At 40.4% G+C, this 21,599-nt stretch overlaps 1 protein-coding gene and 1 long non-coding RNA gene across 8 annotated transcripts in view; both read right to left on the bottom strand.

Moving 5' to 3' along the window:
* Positions 1 to 21,599, bottom strand: part of Schip1 (schwannomin interacting protein 1) — a 775,862-nt gene that overhangs the window by 458,248 nt on the left and 296,015 nt on the right.
* Positions 13,402 to 19,827, bottom strand: LOC102547484 (uncharacterized). 3 transcript variants are annotated; one of them, XR_015671796.1, is made up of 4 exons: positions 19,482 to 19,827; positions 18,445 to 18,571; positions 16,865 to 16,947; positions 13,402 to 15,410 (listed from the first exon to the last, which is right to left on the bottom strand). It is a non-coding gene; the product is annotated as an uncharacterized LOC102547484 (long non-coding RNA). The 3 variants fall into 3 exon arrangements; XR_015671802.1 differs by lacking the exon at positions 18,445 to 18,571 and having other exon boundaries at positions 19,482 to 19,815; XR_015671800.1 differs by lacking the exons at positions 13,402 to 15,410; positions 16,865 to 16,947 and adding an exon at positions 17,711 to 17,898 and having other exon boundaries at positions 19,482 to 19,799.

Here is a 21,599-nt window from a genome sequence, read left to right as displayed (position 1 = left end):
CTTTGTATTCTGTTATTGTTACATAATTCAATGCCCGCTGGGCTACCCCACAGCCACACCACATGTGTGTGTGAGATGCTGAGAAGCTGAAAAATTAATGTCTTCCTACTTTCATTGGCTTCTTCTATACTAACAATACTAAATCAGGATTTTAAATGTGGAAATCAATCCAGATTTTAAATTTACTAAAGTAGGTTGATGAATTATTGACTGTCGGGGGGAGCAGAGAGTAAAAAAATCCAATTAAGGGAACAAATAATATTTATGGATATTCTTCTAGAAAATATAATAAAAGAATTCAAAAAATTGTTAGCTGTGAGGATTTTTCAGCTTGCTATATGCTAGATGTTGTTCTAGACTTTGAGGATATCACAGTAGGAATGAAACGATGTGTGTATCATAGAGCAAGGTACTACTTTACTGGATAAAACATAATGAGTGAGAAAACTAACTAACTAAAATCAAGTGCTGGTAAATACAATGAAAGAAGATGAGGTCAATAAGATGGATACATGAAGGAGAAACAGGCCAGGCCCCGGGATGAGCGACAAGGGAGACCTCTCTAGAAAGATCCACCTGTCCTGTTTCTTCTAAGGCACAAATAACAAACTCATTTCATAACTCTGAGAAAATTCTGTGAGCAAGGCATGGGTAATACAGAGTTCCTGAGACTAGAGACTTGGGGTTGGCACTAGAAATACTCAAGGTAAGTACAAATAAGAGAAGAGTTGGGAAATGAGGGATAGGAGCAGGAAAAGGATGAATCATGGAAGCCTTGGAGGCCCTTTGTCATGAGTGTTTACTCTGTCATATTAGCCCATCCCAAGCCTACCAGCACCTTTCGCTGATGAGAACATGATAGTTTTACCTTTTTTTGCCTGTTTGTTTGAGAGACAGAGACAGAGAGAGAGAGAGAGAGAGAGAGAGACAGAGACAGAGAGAGAGACAGAGACAGACAGAGACAGAGAGAGACAGAGACAGAGAGAGACAGAGAGAGACAGATAGATGGACAGACAAACAGATGGCATCAAGTTGGGTGCAGACATGTGGAGGATCTGGGTCAAGGTGGGGGAATAGAATATGTGGTCACAATATAGTGTATTCAATATATTTTCAATAAGCAAGCAAGCAAAACAAAACAAAAGCAGCACTGTAGGCTGGATAATTTCTGCCTGTTTGGTTGGATTTAGCATCACCAAGAGACTGAGGCACTCTTTTGGCTACATGGGTAAAGGTGTACCAGAGGATTAAGTGAGGGAGATGACTCACATGAGTATGGATGGCAGCACCCACAGGCTGGAGGCCTACTCTGAATAAAATGGAATCAGGAAAAGTGGCCTTGCCCTTTCTCTGCATCCAGGTTGCTGTTGGGGAATTGAACCCTTTGAATTTGGGAGCCAAGAGGATCAATTTTCCCTCACATTGTTTTCTCCCAGTAGCAAGGACAGGAATTCATGCAGCACACAGGCTGACAATGTTGCAGAGACACTTGTGTTTTCCAACTTGTCATTATTGAAGCATGTGTTTGCTTAAAGAATGGTACACAGGAAAATATTCGTTGAGGAGTTTGTATATTCTGAGTAAATTGTATGAGATATTCATTGTACTCATACATTTTTTATTTCTACTTTGGCATTATTCTTTAATCCTCAGAATGCCAGGTATTATATTATTTACTTCATTTTGTAGAGGATGAAACAGAAACTTAGATGGTCATAGTAATTTACTCAGAGTCATTCACTATTAAGTGTAGGAAACAGTATCGGAAGCATATACAGTTTAATCTCCAGATCCAGACTTTCCCTCAACATTGTTGGTGTCAAATCAACTGTATTCTCATCCATTTAGCTTAGCTGCTGGTCTGACCACAAAATAAAACAACATTTAACCAGGGGATTTAGTCAAGAGAGGTAGGCAAGAGCATGGCCATTTAAGGAGAACACTGGCATATGCGAGCATCCTCAGGACGTGGCAGTGCACTGGTTTACAGAGACCCTTCTAATTCAGTAGCATAGGGGCAGGGTGCCTGGACAAAGCCAATCTGACACTGCACCTATAAGCAATAGAAGCTGATGTGAACTGAAGGCCTGACACCATCCTACCGCGTAACTGCTAAAGGGAAGACAGCAGCGACCCCCTCGCCCCCAGACCTGAAACAAGACCCAGAGCTCCAATGCCTAACGTTCCCAGTATTCAGAATATGTTTTTAAAAATATCCCTTTTTGAGAAAAATCACCATTCACTTGTGAGGAATACAACCAACAAGAGCTAATGATTCCGTATACTGCTTTTCATATACAATGCTTATTTTAGTAGCTATGTCTTTATATTTTAATTTGTATATCTTACTATTTAATTTTATAAGGCTAATTGCAAAACTAAACAGTTATTTTTTTTAATCTATAATTAAATGTGGAGTCCTTCATCTGGAGTAGCCACAGAAAGGGAACAGCTAACTTTCCGTGGCTCTGGACTCAAACAGCATCTCAACTGACTGTGGCCATTGATCGATGACCAGATGCAATGAGTCCCTATTATGGAATTTTCCGAGGCCTATTCTTGTGCTCTCAAATACAATGTAAGCTCACCTGAAGCATAACTGCAAGCAACAGAGGGTTATAGCCTGCTAGCACAGAACTGCAGCCTCATGCATTATGACCTAAGTCTCAGCCCAGCATCCAACACTGGTCAAGCAAGACTGCTTTTATTTATGTGGCAGAGACTGCACAGGTGGAATTTAGGGCACATGATTCACCATAAGTTCCTAAAACCACACATCTGCCATCTGGACTGCCCCCACGTTCTAGGGTTCTATGCCAGAAAACTGCACGTGTAGTAACTCACCCCAATGTGACAAGAGCTTCTCATAATAGAGATTCCCCAAAGTGCACTGCCTTAAGCTACAATGGGTACTGCACCCATTGCTCAGTCTACTGCTTCTTGTGACAGACCTAATCTATCCATCTGTTTTCTTTCTACTCTTTTCTAAAGGGTGCATTGTCACTGTCTACCATTCCCTTGTTCACCATTGTGGTGGCTAGTCCAACACTGTTTACCTCCCCAGTTTATTTAGTCATATCAAATTTACCTTTTCTCCTCAATCATCATTTCCTTATTGCAATTCTTGGAAATTACTTCAGTTCTGACCTTGTGTATGTGTTATGTGTCTGTCTACATGTACAAAAATGTGGATGCCTCTGAAGGTCGGCGGCATCAAATCTGCCGGGGCTGAAGACAGAGTTCTGAGCTGCCTGATGTGGGTGCTGGGGACAAGAGTAGGTCCCTCTGCCAAGAGTCGTTTTACTCAGACATCTCTCCAGCTTTTATTTCCTCATTTTTAGGTGAAAGATAATAATATTTGCCAGATAGAATTCTTGAAAGGTTTAGAGGTCACACATGTACACCTCTGCGAAGGTCTGACTAGTGGAGGGAATATTAATGTTCATTTCTCCTTTCCTACACTAGCTTGGCCAATCATACCAGTCCTGACCTTGAAATGAGATTTTTGTTCTTAGTTTGGAAAGGGGCAATAATTTCTGGAGTCTTGTCTCCATTTCCAAAGCAATAATGATAAAGAAAAAAAGGAATTTCTTCTTCAGACATTGTTCCTAGTTACTGACTGGCTTCTGTGGAATGTCGGGTCACATGAGGCCCAGAAAGAGCAGAGTCAGTCTTCTGTTGTGATGCCCACAGAAGAGGCCACTGGAAAGATTCATCACACACACACACACACACACACACACACACACACACACACACACACACACACAGTACACACACACACAGTACACATAGCCACTCCTGTAGGTCAGCTTCTTTATTGGTTTATGTGTTCCCCTTTTGATTTGCATACTACAGAATACACCCAATGTGATGCATGTAGGTAAATTTAGATTTTTAATATTGAGAAGAGGCTAAGCGATGCATTTTCAGTTGCTTCTCAGCATTTTGGATAAGATCAACTATGGAAAATTAGCTCCAGAAGGCTGACCTGACCAAAGACAGAAAAGGTTGTAGGACTAGGGAATCAGGGAGACCTTGGCAAGTGCTCACCACCAGGGCTGAAAGCTGAAGAGGAGGCAGAACGCCCATCATTTGGAAAATGATTGTTTATATGGACAACTTAAAATGTGCCACTTTGTGTAAGAGCACTTAGATATACCAAAAAAAAAAATGGGGATTTGTTATACTCACTTTGGCGATCGTAACTACTAGAAAATTTCAGTAACATTTTTTTGCTCTTCGAGAAGTATTTGTTGCTGGACCTGGCCTGTGATCTCAGTTATTCAGGAGACAGGGGCAGGAGAATTCCAAATTCTAGATGAACTCAGGTTATACAGTGAATTCAAGTTCAGTCACGGCAATTTCTTGAGACCCTGTATATATAAATATTTAAAAATAAACAAGTAAAGACAGGACTGAGGGTATGTGTGTGGTCACGTGCCTGTGGTGTATACATGATGTCACGGGTTAAATCTCTAATACAGGGGTGGGGTAGGGAAGGTGGCTAAACAAGCGTGTGAGTCTTCAGCTCCCTGAAGACGCTGCATGCCTTATGGTGGTTTAAAGCACTAACTTAGTAGATTGCCACTTTACATGGTTTATCTTGATTTTGATTAATGAATATGGTGAATTTCCAGAGGAAGGTTGATGTTTGTATCTGAAGGAAATCCACATGGCTGTTAAGAGCATCTCTGTTTATCTCTACTGCTTCACTTTCTCTTGTCCTCTTCCAATCATTTGCTGTGTTTCTATTTCCCCTTGTTCTACCCGTCCCCAGCTTATCCTGGATCCAGGAAACTGGTTAGCATGCTAGAGCCGGGTGTGCTACCTCTTTGACAAGAACTGCTTTCCTGCTGACTAACGAGCATTAGGCTCTGGCTTTGTAACTAGGTGCCAGCCTTTCATAAGCTATGTAAACGTTCATGCTTTCCTGAAATTTCATAGTTCAACATGACTCCACAGAGTACCCAAAGCACCAATTTGGATCCATACAATTGATTGGTTCCTTCTGATCCAGGAACACAGATTTTCTCCAAGTGCATCTCTTTTTTTTTTATAAATTTATTTAAGATTTTATTTTATTGTATATGAGTACACTGTAACTGCCTTCAGATGCACCAGAAGAGGGCATCAGATCTCATTACAGATGGTTGTAAGCCACCATGTGGTTGCTGGGATTTGAACTCAGGACCTCAGGAAGAGCAGTCCGTGCTCTTAACCACTGAGCCATCTCTCCAGCCCCTCCAAGTGCATCTCTTAATGCATTGCTCTATACCACAATGGTGCCCCTGAAAGTGTTTGGTATACTGTCTAAGCTTGCATGTCCAAATACATTACAAACTGATGCTTGAATTCTTTAGACAGACAGACAGATACTGTAATGATATTGACCAGAGAGATAATAGTCTCACAGATCCTATAAAAAATGCACAACAAAATTATTTATTTACTGCCAAAAGAATCTTAGTTTGGACAATAATCCTTAGTTTAACAGAGCAGTCTTCCCTTTGAAGGCATGTCAGCTAGACAGGACATTAAACCTGGGATGCGGTGATGGACCTGGATGGTGGTTTGAGATCATGGACTTTGGGTTCAAATCTGTCATTATCTCTTGGGAAAAGTTTCTTGCTGTTTCTAAAGTCCAGTTCCTCAACTGTAACTGTAGACACAGGACAGTGACCATCTGCTTGGTTTGCAAAGCAGTTAGCATAATCTCTAATGTACTAGATAATATATGCCTTCTAGTAATAGTAATGTAACAATACTCTTGTAATAAAACTCTTGTAAAAATGGCCAGGTGACCATTTTTTTTGATACAGATCCAAAGATACAGAAACAGATCCAAAGTGAAGGTGTTGAGCTATATTTCTGTGAATGAATGACATGGAAACTCATGGATTTCGGTTTAAATACAAATTTAGAGTTTCTTTGGAGGCTTTTATTTATTTGGGGTGCTATCAATCTTCCAGTTCATATTGATGCACCAACACTTTTCACCTTTTGCTTTCTAACTGCTACTCTTTTATTCATGCCCTGCATTTCAAGTGAGAATTATTCGCAATCTCATTGATGTAGTAGATATACATTTCATTTTCTTCCCAACTTTTGTTTCTGCAGGGACAATCCCGTGGGAGGGAGAGCTAAACCTTCAGAGGGGCAGACATGCCTGGGAAGCCAGAGGACACTACACTGCCCACATTTCTGACTCCAGAGGAAAATACCTAACGCCATCTGGGACCCCTGTGCACAGGGGCCTGGGGGAGAAGGTGGGGGAGGCCCTTCTGGTTGTCGCCCTCACGGAGAGCTCAAACACAGCCCCCAAGGAGCGACTTCAGCCCCAGGATCAGAGGTAAGACAAACTTTTCTATTCCAAGTGACCTGCCTGGTGGACTCAGGACACACGCCCACAGGAACAGCTGAAGACCAGTAGACAAGAAATACTACACGCCTGAAAGCAGAACACTCTGTTCCCATAACTGGCTGAAAGTAAACAGGAAAACAGGTCTACAGCACTCCTGACACACAGGCCTATAGGACTGTGAAGCCACTGTCAGAAATAGCAGAACAAGGTAACACCAGAGACAACCTGATGATGAGAGGCAAGTGCAGGAACCCAAGCAACAGAAACCAAGACTACATGGCATCATCGGAGCCCAATTCTCCCACCAAAGCAAACATTGAATATCCAAACACACCAGAAAAGCAAGATCTTGGTTTTAAATCACATTTGATCACAATGATGGAGGACTTCAAGAAAGACATAAAGAACTCCCTTAGAGAAATGCAGGAAAATATAAATAAACAAGTAGAAGCCTATAGAGAGGAATCACAAAAATCCCTGAAAGAATTACAGGAAAACACAATCAAACAGTTGAAGGAATTAAAAATGGAAATAGAAGCAATAAAGAAAGGACACAGGGAAACAACTCTGGATATAGAAACCAAAGAAAGAGACAAGGAGCCGTACATACAAGCATCACCAACAGAATACAAGAGATAGAGAGAGAATCTCAGGAGCAGAAGTTTCCATAGAAATCATCGACACAACTGTCAAAGATAATGTAAAACAGAAAAAGCTACTGGTTCAAAACATACAGGAAATCCAGGACTCAAAGAGAAGATCAAACCTAAGGATAATAGGTATAGAAGAGAGTGAAGACTCCCAGCTCAAAGGACCAGTAAATATTTTCAACAAAATCATAGAAGAAAATTTCCCTAACCTAAAGAAAGAGATGCCTATAAACATACACAAAGCCTACAGAACTCCAAATAGATTGGACCAGAAAAGAAACTCCTCCCATCACATTATAGTCAAAACACCAAATGCACAAAACAAAGAAAGAATATTAAAAGCAGTAAGGGAAAAAGGTCAAGTAACATGTAAAGGCAGACCTATCAGAATTACACCAGACTTCTCAACAGAGACTATGAAAGCCAGAAGATCCTGGACAGATGTCATACAGACCCTAAGAGAACACAAATGGCAGCCTAGGTTACTATATCCAGCAAAACTCTCAATTAACATAGATGGAGAAACCAAGATATTCCATGACAAAACCAAATTTTTATTTGTAAGTCCTATTTGGCCACTAACAAAAGTTATACCCTAGTAAATGAGTTTTAGTCAGTTTGAGAGTTCCCAGTTATTCTGAGGTTAGACACAAAGTTATCTTTTCATCGAGGGGTCTCTAAGATTGAGAAATTCGTGGGGGTCTTGCTAACTCAAAATGTTTGTGGAAAGGAGAAGAAAGAGTGAAAAGTTGTAGACATATTTCCCTGGAGTTGAATACTGGTTCTTCTTCATTTCACTAGCTTTCCTGTCTGCCAGATATATTTTTCAATTACTTGTATTATAACAATCCATTTGACTTTTCTTTTAAATAAGGGATAAAACACCTATCTGATGGGCTTGGTGTGAGGATTACAGGGATTTGCAAGTAGTTAGCATACTCTCATGTAACAAATATATTGTTTTTGGTTATTTTATCAATACTTGTAAAGGTGGTGATATATATGATACATGTATATACATTTATAATACAACAATAAAATGAAGATTTAAATATAAGATAAGTAATGACAACCACTTATATTATCACCCAAAATGATTGATGTCAACAAACAGGTATCATTTAATATTATGTACAATGTCAAGTAGTACTTTTCACTTAGTCACGGTCTCTTGCCACTAAATGCCCAGTCAGACACTAGTAGAGATATGAATATGCACTGGAATCACAGGAAGAATAGTCAGCTTACTCCAAGTGAACATAAACAAAACATCAGTATACTGCCCCCCCCACTCATGACCACCTTCTAGGCCATTCCATACCTCATAATAGCATATCTACCCAGCCAGCCAAAGCAGGAAGCATGGCGTCACCCCCAAATTTCCCTACTTTTCCAAATTCAGTGAGTGATCAAATCTTGACAGCTCGCTTCAAGGTCCAAATGCTCTGAGAGTTCTGCACGCCCTCGGTCTACACGAAGACCTCCTGCTTCACAGCTGTGCCCCAGCCAACCCTTTCTGTTCATTCTTATTTTCTTGTCTCCACTATCACAGTCACTTTTCCCAAGTTATCTTTTGAAAGGACCAACTAGATGCTTTTTATTCCCTATACTGATATTCCTCCATGACCACTGCTCTCCCACCAGAGTCTCCACTGTGGCTATCTGGGTCATTGCTCAGTTATTCTATCCTTATAAATATTTTGGACAAAGCATTTTCTTAACATTTAGCCACATTTTCAGTTCTACTTCATTGGACTCAGTAATGACTTAAATTGTTATTAATTAGAACATTCCAGAGCACAAGACAGCCAGGTAATGAGAGAGTCAAAAGCCTTGTGTTGCTTCCAGAAGTTTAGGCACTTAAAGGAAAACAAAGAAGAAAGAGATTCTGAGGCATTTCCCTTCTTTTTCCCAATAGAAACAAAGGTACCCACCTTGTCATAATAGCATAGCTACCCAGCCAGTCTGGGTACCAGAGACTCTGCCTGCCAAGTCAGCCTAGCACAGCTGAGTTTACAATGGAAGGCAGGGCTTACTGTGCAGCCACCTTCACATACAAGATCTGAAAGCCGCTCAAAGCTCAGGCCTTGTCGCTCCAGGAGTAGACGTTATTTTTAATGACTCCAGCCATGTTGCCCCACCATCCACAGGGTGGGAGTAAGCAGGACAGAAGGGCAAAGGGGAAGGAGCAGGTAAAAGTACTGTAGGGAGGAAGAATGGCTGATGTTTTCTGCACGCTCACTCATTCCATAAATATTTATTAGGCATCTGCTGCACGCCAGGTCTGTGTCCTGGACCTTGACCTAGGCATAGGTCTTGAATAAAATTCCACTGAACTGTAGAATAGTCTGTCTACAGACATTCAACACACAGCTTAATTGCTTCCAGGCGAATGCCCTACTGAGCCTACTCTGCTCAAGTTTTACGTTAGAAAATGTATCAGATTTTCATTTTTTACATTATGTCTTCAGTATTGTGTATTCAATAGCTGCATGAAAGAAAGAGAGGTCCCTAACTGACACCTCAAAACCTAACATTTGGATGAAATAAGTTTAATTCATGAATTTATCAGGATTGCTATCAAAATGCTTGTTTAACAAAAAGTCTAAGTGAGCTGGACCTAGAACTGATTTTCCTTCCTTCCTCCTTCCTTCCTTCCTTTCTTTGTCTGCAGTAGAAATTTGTCCACTATAATGGGACAATTTAAATGCATAACTGTTAAAACAAACTCCTTAAACTCTTCCCTGCATACCCTAGCGTTCATCCCCTTGACTGGTAAGACATCAATTTTTCATAAAATGCTGTATAACTGAAAAGGAGACATTTAAAGGAGAGGGGAAAATTGAATCTGCTGTTTCAGCTCTGGCTCTGAGTCCGGGTGGTTTATAAGGTGATCAACTGGTTGGGTGACAGGAAGAGGCAAGCCTCACTTTGCAGAGCTTGCAGGCTGATCTCCAATTTCTGACATTTTCCCTTCCTTAGGCTCCTTGGCTGTTCTTCCATTCTCACAGGCGTTTCTTGTGTGGCAAAAAGGAGTTGTCTCTATGGCAAAGTCTTCACTGTGGTTTATCTACTTCCACCCCCACAGACAGCCCTTGCCTGTAGCCCAGGCTGGTAGGTTGAGTCAGCACAAGACTATCGTATTCTGTGTAAGTTAACACCCACGCTGCACCCCATCTTGGTAGTGGGGAAGAAAGGTGAGGATGTTGGGTCATTTCTTCAAAGGCTCTTCTTAATATGTTCATGTTTACAGGAGTGGAAGAGTGGTTTGCTTGCTTGCTTGCTGTTTTGTTTTGGTTTTTAGATTGTGTATTTTTTATTGAAAATAGATTTTTTATATAATATGTTCTGTTTGTGATTCCACTCCCTCTCCCGCCCAGATCCTCCCCATTTCCCAGGTCCTTCCCACCTCCCTAGCCATCCACATCCATACCCTTTCTTTCTCAATCTCATTAGAAAACAAACAGGTACCCAACAAATAATAATAATAATAATAATAATAATAATAATAATAATAATAATAACAATGACGATGATGATGATGATGATGATGATGATGAAAACTAACCAGAATAGATATAAAACAAAATAAAACAGAAAAAAAGAACCAAAGGGAAAGCATAAGAAACATTTTTAAGTGTGTGCATCACAGTGTCTCCAGGTTGGTATCCGTGACCTCTTCCCCATTTGTTGAAACAGGACCTCCAGGGAATGACCTCTGGCTCTTTTTGTTTTGTCAACAATAGATGATCCCCTTCCCTGTCTCAAAAAAGAATGTCACAATATCAAAAAACAAAATCTTATTCTTGTTCAGGGCAGAGTAGAGTTTATTTTGATTTTGAATAAAAACAGATGGCTAAAAAGTTATAGCAAGCTTCAAAATCAAATCTACTCATAGTAAGCAACTACTTTAATATTGTCCTGAAGTATAATTCTGCAGAATATTATTTATCTTTCAGAGTTGGACAACCACTCTACCCTAAATGAGCCATTATCTATTGTATTCTTTGAATTTCACTTGTGTCAAAGCCCAGGCAAGGATCACAAGACAAGCTTAGTCCAAAATGACAGCCTAGTGCCTCTTTTTTCTGATATGAAATCTTTTACTTCTATAGTATAGAGTGCATTTACAAAACATCAGTCAAGTGTTGAGACACAAAATAAACCACTCGTGATTGTCCTACTTCCCCATACTGTAGAAGCTTGTTTCCAGCCTTATCAATTCTACAATGACAAGTGCTTATTGAACAGTTACTACGTAATAGGCCTTCTTAGCCTCCATGATATATGTCAGTAAATGAACAAAACTAGTAACTGTCTTGTAGCCTGTGCTCTAGAGGAGAGTCAAATAATGTGCACGTTGCATACATTAATATAGCTTGTGGTCATTTTTATAGGAATGGCCCCCCAAAGACTCATGTGTTTGAATGCTTGGCCCAGTAGGAATGGTGCTATAAGGAGGTGTGGCGTTGTTGGAGTAAACTTGGCCTTGCTGGAGGAAGAGTATCACTGTGGACGTGAGCTTTGAGGTTATACATGTTCAAGCTGTGCTTAGTGAGAGAGCATAGTCTCTCATTGCTGCCTTCAGATCAAGATGTAGAACATCTTGCCCTCAGCATGTTGACCTGTACACTTCCACACTTCCTGCCATGGTGATACTGGGTTAAATCTCTGAAATTGTAAGCCAGCCCCAATGAAATGTTTTCTTTTATAAGAGTTGCCTTGTTCATGGTGCCATTTCACAGCAATGGAAACCCTAAGACATGTCTTATTTAGAGCAGGGTGAGAGTACCAAGAGCATTATTAATAAGACAAGATTGTCAGAGACAAGGGGATATTTGCATCAAAGGTCATTATCTATGCAGATATTTAGAGATGAATCTTCTAAGCGGAAGTAGCAACCAGTGAAAGGTCCCAAGGGGACGTGTGCCTGGGGTCTGCAAAGGACAATGAACAGACAGGAGGAGCAAGGAAGAGAATGCAGGCTGCAGTGGGTAGGAGGGCTGGCACCAAGAGATAAGGAGCCAGTTGAAATTTGGAACAGAGTGGTAACTAGCCGACTAAAATTCTAAGCAACCTTCTGGGCATTTTGTCAAAACCAGACGACAGAGTCAGCAAAGAGACCAATTCAGAGACCATTAGACTTCCAGCAGCGGTATAGCCCAGAGCCTAGCTATGTTGTTGGGAAGATGAGTTTGTGTCCTTAAAAAGGCTTCTGGATGGATTGTATGTGGACCGAGTTTGGGTGGATCTCGAGAGAAACTAGTCAAGTACGAGGCTAATGTTTTGGACTAAACTAACAGATTTTCTAAAATGAAAAGCTCCATATAACTAGAAAGTTTGCATGCGATGCACAAGGCAGCCATTGGTTCTAGATGAGGAATGGGACTCAGGTTCAAATGCCAACGGTCTCTGCACGTATGGCTCACTATCCACCTGGCCCACGCAGAATTTGCCTAAAGCCCTTGTTTGTGTTTTATTAATCCACTCCTTGTGTAACTTTCACCATCAACTGCCTTCCATGACCACCCTCACACGAGAACACTTGTAAACAAGCAGGGGTAAATTAAATGCCTCCTTGTAAATCCAGTTCATGAGGCAGTTAAAATTTGCCCACATGAAAATCACACTTATATGGTAAATTTACAGCATTAAAGTGACTTAACTAGCAAGTGCTGCTTAGTCTGTTACAAACTATCTTGGTCTCTGTTACCCCATGCATAAAGTATCTTTTAACTAGAGCATGATCTGTGACTTTTGAGAGATTAGGTAAAAGCAAATGGTTTGGGTTTTGGAGTCAGATCAGGAGGAATAAAAGCCTGGCAGGTTACAAACTGTGGCAATGCTAAACCTCACTTTTGCCTCTGTATCCTTGGGGCAACAATTCCAACTTGCTTGGAACTTGCAGCGATTTGAAACTACATATATAAAGATTGGACTTTGGTAGATCCCAGCAAACAGAAATGCTATCATAGCCTGCATTATGCAAATCAATGGCTATTATATATTGCTATGTTTTAATGTTGATGATTATATATGAACACATTCTTCATATGATGTAATCACAACACCAATGATACAACAATGTCATATAGTGGATTAAAAGCAGAATTAATTTCTTTTTTAAATCAGAACACCCTATAATGAGTTCAGTTTTGGTAGCCCATATATTGCTACTGGTTGTGACGGAAAGGAGACAGATAAATGAAAAACATGTCAGCCTTAAAGGTCTCAGCAGTTGATGGGAAACAAGGCAACTGACAGCTGCTTCCCTTTGTGGTGATCTTGCAAGAATGAGAATACAGAGGAAGATTATCTGCCAGAGACCCAACAGAAATATAATTTGTATCACCAGCCACCCCAGGTTTTAGAACTAATCTTTACAAATTACTTCAGAAACATTTATTCGAGAAGGCTTCTTGACTCAGCATTTTAAAGGAGGTTGCGGTTTAAAAATTTCCTTCCTTGGAGAGTCAGATTTCTTTAAGACAAATCAGCTGTGCACCAGTGAAAGGTCACATATTCAAAAGATATGGGCAGCCCAAATTAGACTCAATGGGCTAAATAAAAAAAGAAGACACGGTGTTGAGTGGGTAGGAAAGGATTGGATCTGGGAAGAGTTTGGAAAGGGGAAGATATGATCAAAACACATTATACAAAATTCTCAAAGGATATATATTCTCAAAGAATATGTGTGTGTGTGTGTGTGTGTGTGTGTGTGTGTGTGTGTGTGTGTATTCTTTTTTACTTTTTTCCTGAAACAGTAACTGTTAAACTGGATACCAGGTAATTTAAACCCACATTCTAGGCATCAATCTCACAGTTACAAAATGCCAAGATGTGTGTCTTTTTAGCAGGGAAGCTCTTGGGAAGGTCATGGTGTTCATAGAACTCTCAACTTGTGATGCGATTTTCTTGGAAAAGATGAGGGAAAGCATCTAACTTCAGGTGCCGTGGACAAGTGGAAGACCTGGTCCACCAGGCAGGCATGGTGCTGGCATCATCCCAGATGTTGTCTGGCCCACCTGACAAGGTGGATGCTATAAAAACTGAAGCTGGGAGAGACTAGGTAAGAAGTCCTCCTCTGCCTCTCCCACACTGTATGACTCTGAGGCGAGAACACAATCTACTGCTTTCTCACAGGACTTGCTGAACCCCGGGTTCTCACAGACATACGACTGCCTCTCTCCTTCTCCTGTCCATTTCCCAGGAGATCAGGCAGCTTTTCTTTCTGTCATTTGGTTGGGACCTACAGTGCCACTAAAGTGGCCAGCTATATTCTGAATTACAGAAATAAGTTTACCCTGCCAAAGGCTAGACAAGTCTCTCTTATAGACATACCCAGGCACGTCATGGTAGATTGTACTTACTAACAGAGGACTAGTAATTGGGTGGTTCTAATCTTCAGACTCCTATGAAAGCTCTAAAAACCTTTTGGGGGAAATTAAAACCCGCTTGTTCCGGTAATTACAATTGATATGACTCCATTTTATGCATCAGTGTTTAACCACTGCAGGCTATAAAATCATTGGCTAATGAAAAGGACAAGCCTAGGTTTTGATTCATTGTCTCTGCTATCAGGGCCGACCACAGCCACCTTTACAAATGTATAAACAACCACCATGAAGGTTTAATGTGCTTTGATCAGAGGTCCCCATTGTCCGTGCCCTGGAGATGAAGCTTGGTATGCCCGAAATCATGTAATTAAAATCCTTCCACTCAGAAGAAAAGCAATTCAGTTATCAACTAATTTATGAAAGCTGCAGGAAGACTCTTCAACCACCAGCAAGAGCCTCAGCAGGAATTCCGACTCAGGCAGGGGCATTATTAATCAGCTCCATGACTTTAGAGGTACTGACTTTCAGGACGTTAAGCCCTCTTGAAAGGCTGCGTTTAGGTGTCAGTAGCCAGATGCTGGCTAATGGCTAAGACTCTCAGCCTCATTTTCAATTACCTGCCTTCCTGCCTGCGTAAGTTGAAACAAAGTTGTAGACTGTGGCTAGGCATTTTCCCCCTTACTTCCAATATTTTATGGACATAGGTCTGTAGACGATCAGGAACTAACTGAAAACAAAAACGAAAAGCAGATTGTGTGCTTGACTGGTGAAAGCCAAAGACATAGGCAGGGCGTGTCCAGGAAGAAACGTTGGCAGAACATGAGCTAGCCCTTCTGTTCTTTGGTGACTGGAGAGTAGGATTCTCTTTGGGGACAAATTGGAGTTGTCCAGCTTGAGATCAGGTAAGTGCTGGGTGTGTACAGAGAATGGGTTATTTGGATGACACAGGTGTCTTTCAGAACTCTTCATTCCACTTTCTTCAAGCCAGCTAACCAAGTGGCTTGTTTACCTCCAAACCCCAGTAAGCAAGACTGCTTCTTAGTCACTCGAGTTAAGGCTCTGAAGAAGAATAAAGAATTGAAGAATTTTAGACAACTTTGAAGACTTAACTTTGATATATTACTACGGAGTAGTTAGCCTCTGATGAGAAAACACAAGTTCATAAAACTAATCAGTGGCCACCCCTAAGAACAATATGTGTCAAACACTTTTTAATGATTGCTGTACTCTCCTGACTCTTTCATAAATGTCCTCCTCTCAGATAGCAACATTAGCGTTGAGTCTAAATTTCAGCGGGAATAGAAATAGCAAGAGCTAGGTCCATAAATGATGGTGCATGAGCTCAGGGGTAGCACAGAACCCGCAGGCAGGCGGTGCACACTGGTAGTACAGGCCTAGAGAGGCGCAGAGTGGGAGGTGATTCAGGCAAAATTGCAAATTTGGCACTTGGAAAAGATGAAAGAGAATGGCAGGTGCCCACCTAGGAGACCTTGAGGCTCTTAGTAAGAGTTCTTTCAAAATCTCATTTCCTTCACCTTGGGTCTGAGGGAAGAACTAACAAATCAAACAAGGCACCAAACTGGGAGCTCCTGCACTCTTTCTATAGAAAAATAAAGTGGTTCCCAGACAAAGGGTAAAGCTGAAGGTTTTTCCAGGGAATCAGGTGGCCACTGGTTTTGGCAGATGATTTTGGAGGCGGGAGCCAGTAACTTCGTCAGGATGAGGAAGTGTGGGACCGGCCCAGAAATGTGAGTTCCTTAGAAAATCCTTGTTACTAGGGCGACTTCTGGTGAAGCCTGTGAGGCATGCGCATTGCACCTCCTGTTGCCTCATTTTTGTATGGGTCATACGTCTCTGTCTATGCCACTTTTGCATCCTCCAGAAAAGTTTTTTTATATGTATGCAGCTTTCAGCGACTTTCTAAGTAATCCCCCTATAGCGAAACACTGCACAGCAATGCCTTGGTATTTCTCTTCTGGTGTGCTAGTTGTCAATTGGTCTAGTCATGAGAGAATTGTGAGAGAATTGTTGGTCACATTTCAAACCATGTGGAAGAAGAATCACATCAAAGTTTATTTTTTCTTAACATCATTAAACAGCTCCCCCGTTTTATGTCAAACCAGATTTAAACTTAGCCTAAGTTTTTCTTAAATACTTTGGCTCACTTTCAAAGTCTACCTCTGTGGGTTCTGTCAACCTCCATAGTGTATTTTCCCCATTCCATCAAACTCATCCTGTTTTAATGTACCAAACTAGGAATTTTCTAGTACTAAAATTATTTCAAATTACTGTGCTATGGTGTATGTACTCTCTCCATGAAATCTGCTCGATTTGAAGAAGTATTGTCTTTGGACAATCTGATGCAGCCCCACATTGCTGTGGGATGTACCAATCCTCTTGAGGGATGCCCCCAAGGCACTGTGCCTGGATTTGCCAATGTTTATGCCATGATTATCTGCCATTAAAGACTTTATTCATCTGCTTCATACTTGAACTCTCTTGAGGATGCTCACTTTTTCTATGCAGCGCTTTGCCGCAGAAATGAGAGAGGAGCCACATGAAGGTTTGAAAATGTTCAGTAGCCACATATGAAAATCTAAATAGAGAGAGCAAATTAATTTTAATAACTTTTATATAATTTAGCGGCATATAGTAGAATATTACTCTTAAATATATAATTAGTGAAGATGTAATTTAGAGTGAAAAGTCTTTTTTTTTCATAGTAAGTGTTCAAAATCCAATGAGTCTTGCATACCTAGAGCACATGTCAGTGTAGACAAGCCATAGCTGAAGTATTCAAAAGTCACATGTGATAACTCACCACCATGTTGGAATGCACAATTGTATTCTATTGGTTTGATACACGCATTGACACAGCAGTCGTGTCGGCATGTAACAGTATGACAATTAATCCTCCTGTGCTTCTACATGCCTCTCTCTGACACGTGGGAAATGCAGCTTTCTTAAGAGCCACTTTGCTTCCAGGGACCCTAATTTACTCAGTCCTTTTCTATGCATTTGCCTGCCTTCTTCTTTCTCTCTTCTCTCTTAAAAGTCTTCAGTTAAATGTGTTTTTGCCTGCCCATCACCTCCTCAGCCCCTCCCACTTTTCTGTTTGCTTTCTTTCAGGTCTTCTGATTTGCAGAGTCCCGGGCATGTGTACAAATCAGCTCTACCTTTCCTGTATCTAAACACTTAAGGTTCCACATCAACAGTTGAATAAAACATTCTCACTGCTCTCTCTCTCTCTCTTGTCAAACACACATTCAAAATATTGGAAATATTGAAGTTTAGATGCAGCTACATTTTTGAATGTTCTATTAATAGTCTGGTAATATTGGAAGAATAACAAAACTGAGTAATGTCCTGATAATAATGTTTATTAGTGCAACCACCATAGGACCCATATGAGGCTTTCTTTCATTTTATTCTTCAGCCTTGGTCTGAAGCAAGGATGATTCTGAACTATTCTTCTTGCATCTACCTCCCAAGCACTGCTATTATAGGCACACATCCATCTGAAAGCAGGTTCTTTGGAAACCAAACCCTGAGAACAGAATTACAATATGACCTAGAAATCATGCTTGGAGATTTGGAATCAGCAATTTTAAGATACATCTTCACCTCTGTGTTCATTGTGGTGTTACTCACAATAGCAGAAGTGTGGAATTAACCCAAATGTCCGTTGACAGAAGGATTTATAGGGGACTGTTACAGACATAGTGGGATATTTTTTGGCCTTTAAGAATAAATGTTCTCACTTGGGACAGCAAGGGTGGATGTCACTGTGGTTATGTTAGTTATGGACACTAAAATCCCAATTTCACATAAGCTTTTCATAGCACAAATATTGTCACTCTTTTAACATTTTTTAAAAACTACTTTGAAAAGTAGAGAAAAATGTAGAGCTTGTGTAGGTTTGATTAGGTCCTCAAATTAGTCATTGTGACCTTTAACATAAATGACCAGAAATGAACGGAAATTTGTTTCAAAGTATATCAGGCTTGAATGTGTTATAAAAATGGAAAATAAATGCAAAATAACTTCGTGTATAATTTTTTGTGCTAAGCTGGTTATAGAGGCATATGCTTACAATGCTCCAGTGAGTGTGAGGTGAAGGTAAGAGAGTCAGGAGTTATAGGCCATCCTTGGGTACATAGGCGTTAGGTCAAAGCCATTCTTGGTTACACAAAACCCTGTTCAAAAGGTCTTGAAACACTCTAAATAAATAAACAAACAAATAAATAATTATTCTCATTATGTAATATTAAAAAACTATCAAAAATAGAAAGATATACACATCAGCCAATAAATATAAAAAATTAACCCAAAATTACTTAAATATTTCAGAGTGCTTAGCTCCTATTTCATCATTATAATTCTTAGATCGCAATGAATACTGACTCAAACACAGGCTACTTTCTACAGTTTTTGAAATTGAAAGCCTTTGCTCTAAGCTCCTTCTGTTCATTTCTTAATTCTATTTACAATTTGTACACTCAAGAAATACAGCACAGTTTATTTTCAGACTAATCTTTTTCCCTGTCCTAGTTAATTTATACTTAGCCTAAGAAATTAGAGACAACATCTCTTAATACTGAAAAAATTATTTAAAATGCTTAGATGGTAATATTTTATATTTCTTTGATCAGTATTAATACATTCATTTTGATCATTTACTCCCATAAATTTCAAACATACACGGAATGTCATTTGTTGTAAAGTTGCACAACAGAGTATCTTAAGATAACAACTGTTTTATCCAATGACAAACAATTAACACAGGTAAATGATGGTGAAACTCCAGATATTTCACCATCATGATACTTTACAAAGCATTTCCACATGCCATTTGTTTTTCTTTTTAAAGCTCTAAGGTATGGGCAATGGCTTGTCTATGATCTTTTCCTGTGCTTAGTGCCTCTGCCCATCAGTTAGTGACAGGCTACTTAGATGAACTAGAACAGGCCTTCATCCAAGAAGCATTCTCAGCCTTTTCTCTAGCAGAGTTAGATGTACTACTATGGTATGAAAAACAGACTTCACAGTTACTCATCAAACCTACTCAGCTTTTAAAGGTAAATCAATGTTCTGACTTCAGCATGACCAACAGACTTCATAGTTACTCACCAAACCTACTCATTTATCTTGGTAAGGTTAAGCTCACATCTGCCGATTATGTGCTTTCAAGAGTGAGGACCACAATTTCTTCATCTTGGAGTCTTCCGTAGCCATGATCATGTATGGAAGGCAATATGTATTCAGGAGATACATGACCAATTCATTTTTGTGTTCAACATATATTATTAAGTGTAGGGAGCCATTCTGAGCTATACAGTCACAAAGGATGTGGGAGAGGGTGTGGCGGCAGTCCCAAGATGGCTCCTGGGACTGCAGCTAAGTCTCATGACTAGCACCTGACTTCCTCACACACCTGAAACTAGCCACGTCCATTGTGAGAGCTGCGCAGGCGCACCATGACGCAAGATCAGGCCGTGTGACGTGGACCTATGAACTGAGATTATGCGGTCTGGACGGAGAGGCGGAGTTGAGGGAGGATATAAGGGAGTGTGCTCGGGCGCTGGGGGGAGAAGGAAGGGAAGAAAAGAGATTGCTGCTGCTTACATGCTAAAAGGTTCCTGAATAAACTGCTTTGAGAAGAACTTCGTTGTGTCGCTCCTTTCCTGCTGGTCGGGGTTGGAAGCGACAATTAAGTGTTTTGTTTTATCTTTTAGGGGTGATAATTGGTGTGGGGAATACAAAAGTAAACAAAATAGAAAAGTCCGTGTTTTCATTCACTTCATTCTAGCAAAGAAAGTGAGAGAATCAGTCAGAGATCGCCACAGGAACTGAACTAAGAAGAGACAGAAAGACAGGTAAATAGACAGATGTAAATCATTCATAATAGATAAACACACATATATGATAGACTAATGATGAGGAATGATAGATGAGTAGATAGATAATATATATAGACAGAGATAGATAGATAGATAGATAGATAGATAGATAGATAGATAGATAGACATCATAGATAAACAATTGACAACAGGTATACATGAGAGTAAATTTAGGCAGATTAGATAGATGATAGACAAATGCAGATAAATTATAAGTGCTAGAGAAATGTAAATTATAAATGGTAGGTAGATATAGGTAGGTGGATAGACAAAAACATTATAAATTTACTCCTGGGTTCATGGACATGAAGATATGCCACCATTTGCCACCTTAAGCTAGAGAACCTAGAAAAGTGGCTATGTAATTTAGTCCAATGCCTGAGAATCAAAGTGATAATGGGGCATATATCCAAAAGATGCTTCAACATATGACAAGGACACCTGCTGCACTGTGTTCATAGCAGCTTTATTTATAATAGCCAGAAGCTGGAAAGAACCCAGATGTCCCTCAATAGAGGAATGGATACAAAAAATGTGGTAGATTTACACTATTAAAAACAATGACTTCATGAAATTTACAGGCAAATGGATGGAAGATAAGTGAATATTAGGAAAAAAGCACAGAATATTCATGATGCAACTTACAGATCATATAAAGGTCAAGAGAAAGGGAGACCAAAGTGTGGGTGCCTCAGTCCTACTTAGAAGGAGGAACAAAATCAGGGGAGGTTGAGGGAAGGAGGGACTTGTGAGGAAGAGAGGAGGAGGAGAGGAAAAAGGTGGGTAGGATTGGGTGTGAGAGGAGATGGGTGGGATGTACAAAGGGTCAGGAAATTGTTCAGAGGTGTGCAGCAATAGGGGATAGGGAACTGGGTGTAGCCACCAGAAAGTCCCAGATGCCAGAAAAGCAAGAGGTTCCCAGGACCCAACGGGATGGCATTAGCTGAAATACCCAACAAAGGGGAGGGAGAATCTTTAGAGACTGTATCCAGAGGTTAGGTATGGCCCCAGGTTGAAGGATGGGGCAACCCACCCTTCTCAAAATTTTAACCCAGAATTGCTCCTGTCTAAAGGAAATACAGAGATAAAGAGTGAAGCAGAGACTTAAGGTCATCCAGAGACTGCTTCACCTGGGGATCCATTCCAACCAAACATAGACACTTGCTGATGCCAAGAAATGCTTGCTGACAGAAGCCTGATATGGATGTCTCCTGAGAGCCGTACTAATACAGATGCAGATGTTTGTAGCCAATCATCATACTGAGCACAGGGAGTCCAATGGAGGAGTTAGGGGAAGGACTGAAGGAACTGAAGGGGTTTACAACCCCACAGGAAGAATAACAATATT

Source organism: Rattus norvegicus, chromosome 2 (assembly GCF_021556685.1).
Source record: "Rattus norvegicus strain SHRSP/BbbUtx chromosome 2, alternate assembly SHRSP_T2T, whole genome shotgun sequence".
In the NCBI taxonomy this organism is placed as follows: Eukaryota; Metazoa; Chordata; class Mammalia; order Rodentia; family Muridae; genus Rattus; species Rattus norvegicus.
This window is presented reverse-complemented; position numbering and strand designations above follow the sequence as displayed.